Here is a 4,033-nt window from a genome sequence, read left to right as displayed (position 1 = left end):
TGTCTCACCTTGCTAACTATCAGCCATTTTGTATTTTGTATTCCTATTGTATGTGTCTACGCATGCGTGTCCTTCAATGTGTCTGTGTCTTTTGTAAGTGCATGTGTGTATGGGGAGTGTCTGTATCACCTATATTCTCTGTTAATACGTGTTCGTTTGTATTTGTTTTTATTTATTTATTTGTTCATGTGTGTGTTTTTTTTGTGTTTAATTAAATTTTGTTGGCAATATGACCATCCCCAAGTACAACATCTGTTTCAACACACGATTTCACATCAAAAATCTTGCAAAACAAATAAGTATATATATATATATATATATATATATATATATTCATGTATATTATTTGTTTCAGTCATTTGACTGCGGCAAAGCTGGAGTATCACTTTTAGTGAAAAAAAAATCGACACCTGCACTTATTCTTTGTTAGCTTAGTACTTATTTTATCGAACTTGTTTGGATGTCTATCTACAGGAATATTCCCCTGAAGAGACGAATGTATCCCTTAATATGTCACTAACGTCGACATTGCGAGAGGGAATTAACCAGCTATCTTTAAGTTGTCAACTCTATTTATCATGTCGCCAGCAGATAGCTTTTATATTATATGAGTGAATTAAATGGCTTCATAGCGTTTGACTGTTATTTCTAAAAATGTAAGGGTTACGAACACCTCTCAGTTATAATTGTGACTTGTTCATAATTATAAACATTCTTCTTCTCTATATCTATGTGCGTGTGTGTGTGCATGTGTGAGTATGTAAGCGTGTTCTTGCGCGTCTGTGTGTGTGTATGTGTGAGTGTGCATGTTTGCGTGTGTGTGTGTGTGTGTGTGTGTGTGTGCGCGCGTGTGTGTGTGTGTGTAGTATTTCCTGGTTGAAATTGAAAACGTCGTCAACAACGATATAATTTGAAGACGTAGAAATTTTATTTTTAACCAGTCGCTTCATGTTTTTTTAACTCTTTCCTTTATCATGACACATTTCGAACATATAACTTTATGATATCAATGGAAATTGGAGAATGAAGCAGGCAGATCTCTTTATTTAGTAATCCATTATAAATGTAACCACAATAGCAGTATGGAATGCTAGTTGAAAATACATCTATAAAGATAACAGAAAGGCAAAGATAAATAAAGCTTACTTCTACATTAAAAGTGTTCTAAAAATTGCCACATTTACAAGATATTTCTTAACCGGTAATTCAATAACAAATAAAGTTTTCAGATGTAGGTGATATATGTTGGAAAAAAGGTGTAATGAGATGGTGTAAAACTTCCAAATAACTCCAGATGTACCTTGAGTTATTTCTTCAAACTTCTTCAGTAAGAGGAAGTGATATCTCAACTACTTTTAAAATCTTTATTATTTGCAGCAATTCTCCGGGTCTTTAGACAAAAAGATTTGGCCTCTTGTCAATCTGCTCTCTCACTATTGGTAGGGCAAAAACCGCGCGCGTCATACACGCTGCCACATCCGGTAACTTCAATAGTAAAATGAAAAAATTGTCAAGTCTATTACTGTCAAACTGTTTCATTTATGCAGTAGGTACATTGAAATCACTTACCATTTCTTGTTTACTTGAGTTTCCACTGTTCTGAAATTAGCGAGAGACTCTATGTTAAAAGTGAATGACTGAAACAGATTCGGATTTGATATAATGTCTTGAAAATAATCCTAATGCACTAGGCATAATTTCCATCATTTAACTCACGTTTTTCAGCGTTCAATGATATATTAAGTGCGATCATTTCTTGTTAAAATTAAGAATTAAACTTCGTCTTCTACTGTGGTCGACACTGGAATATATCATGCTATTAATATGTATAATCCATTTAACATAAGCACACTAATAAGATAATACGGAATCTTTCTTGCATTTTCATTTTCGACGACTAATACTAAAGATAATCAAGAATAATCAGAGAGACAGGATGAGGGTATGTTTTTCATTTTTTTTCTTTTTTTTTTTTTGTAATAAACATTTAGTTCGTATTGAATGCCAAACCACAAAGGGAAATATTTCAAAATATTGTTTTTGAAGACTGTGTAATACGTTCGCTTTAATTATTTAACATTAATAATGTAATCACAATAGCAATATGGATTACTGAGTGAAATGTCATTAGCAATGAAACCAGAATGAAAGAAAATGCCCTCATTTCATTATATTTTGATAAATTGTTATCAATGTCAATGTGTATCACCGTAGTATTTCATTTTTGTTGAATTGGTGTCTAAACTACGTTTCTGCTGCTATTATAATAATACTGCAATTGGGTATGTTATATTATAATTATATTTTACAAGTTATCTACACATTGCCACACTTATTAGACATTTCTTAAGAAGCAATTCAATATGACATGAGTTTTTGAAATGTAGGTCATATATGTTGAAAAAGAAGGTATAATGAGATGATGTAACTTCTTCATATGACAGCCGGTGCAGCTTTAGTTCTTCCTCCAAAGTTTCTGGTAAGAGACAATGATATTTCGACTTGTTTTAAATGCTTAATTTTTGTAGAAATTTTCCGGGTCTCTAGACACAAATATTCGGTCTCCTTTCCGTCAGCTATCTCATTCTCATTACACGTGGGACAATTTTGTAATTTATTTATAAATAAAAGACGCGTGTCATACACGCCGCTATATCTGGTAATTACAGTAGTAATCTGATAACGATGTGAACGGTATTAAAGTAAAAACATTTCGTTAATGTGGTATGTACTTTGAAATCACTTACCTTTCGTGGATCATTTATGTTATACTCGTACTGAAATTTGCAAGAGAGTCTACGTCAGAAGCAAATGACTGAAGCAAATTCGGATTTATTATATTGTCCTGAACATAATGGTAATTTGGTGGGTATAATTTTCATCACTCAATGCACGTTATACCCTTTTCAATGATATATTATGTGTTATTAGTTCTTGTTAAAATTAAGATTGAATTTTCATATACTATTGTTACCGTCACCAAAATACTGCGACTATGCAAATTACAACTACTAATTAGTATAGCAAACAGGCAGTTAAACATCTAACAAACAGGCATTTAAAAATGTTACAGAATCTTTCTGATGCTTTCTTGATTTCTCAAATAGGAATACTTAGAGAGACAATGTTAGTGTACCTTTTAAGTTGTTACTCAATGCCATACCAGAGAGGAAAATATTTTATATATTTTAAACGTTATTTTCGCTAAACATTTCTTCTCCCAATACAATTTATATTTTGAAATCTATTTTATCAATCACCATATAGTACATGAAACTTCTCGAAATATCATGAAAGCAATCATGTGACCTTTTGTAAATTCCGGAACACCCAATCAAATCTGAGAATTTCAATTATAAAATTTCAAATGAAAATACTCTGTACCTTCCGGTATTAGGATTTGATGCCATATAACCGATGCACCAAAGCTGCATTTACTGCTTCTGTCATTTTGTGACGAAAAGAGTAAAGTGTGACACGGGTATGACGGCTTCTGAACATAAGCTAAACGCATTCTGATCTGTTTCATTGATATAAAATATTAACATTAAATGAAGAATTTAAAATTAATTCCTTACCCAGCACGAAGGCACGTATGAGAAGTATTTATAACATTTTTTGTCTATCTCCTTAAAGCATCTGAGAAAATGCAAAAGGCCCCTGCGATAAAAGGAAATAATGAATATTTTTATTGAAAGGTGAGCATTGAAACTTCTTGCAACATTTACTAATTATAAATGTCATTTCTTGAAAATAAGACGAAGAGAAGTTGGCAGCATATAATCTTTATAACGTAACTAATTTTTGTGAGAAAGCAAAATTAGCATAATTTAGGATACATTTTGGATACGTTTTGTATACGTAAACATATAGGGAAGCATTGATGCAAAGAATATATACACATATATATTTATATGAACAAGGATAAAATCATGTAAATGATATCAAGTTCCCAACATGCATTAAAATCAGGTGGATAAATTATTCTAAAATAATAATTATTATATATATATATATATATATATATATATAT

General features: G+C 31.4%; 1 long non-coding RNA gene across 1 annotated transcript in view; it reads left to right on the top strand.

Annotated features, from left to right (window-relative positions):
* The window catches only part of LOC128249953 (uncharacterized), a 27,925-nt gene that overhangs the window by 19,448 nt on the left and 4,444 nt on the right, over window positions 1-4,033 (top strand). The window contains exons 2-4 of the long non-coding RNA XR_008266099.1: window positions 1,910-1,942; window positions 2,388-2,479; window positions 3,637-3,698. This is a non-coding gene — a long non-coding RNA (uncharacterized LOC128249953). The remainder of the gene's footprint in view (window positions 1-1,909; window positions 1,943-2,387; window positions 2,480-3,636; window positions 3,699-4,033) is intronic.

This window comes from Octopus bimaculoides, chromosome 18, assembly GCF_001194135.2.
Source record: "Octopus bimaculoides isolate UCB-OBI-ISO-001 chromosome 18, ASM119413v2, whole genome shotgun sequence".
NCBI classification, from domain to species: Eukaryota; Metazoa; Mollusca; class Cephalopoda; order Octopoda; family Octopodidae; genus Octopus; species Octopus bimaculoides.
This window is presented reverse-complemented; position numbering and strand designations above follow the sequence as displayed.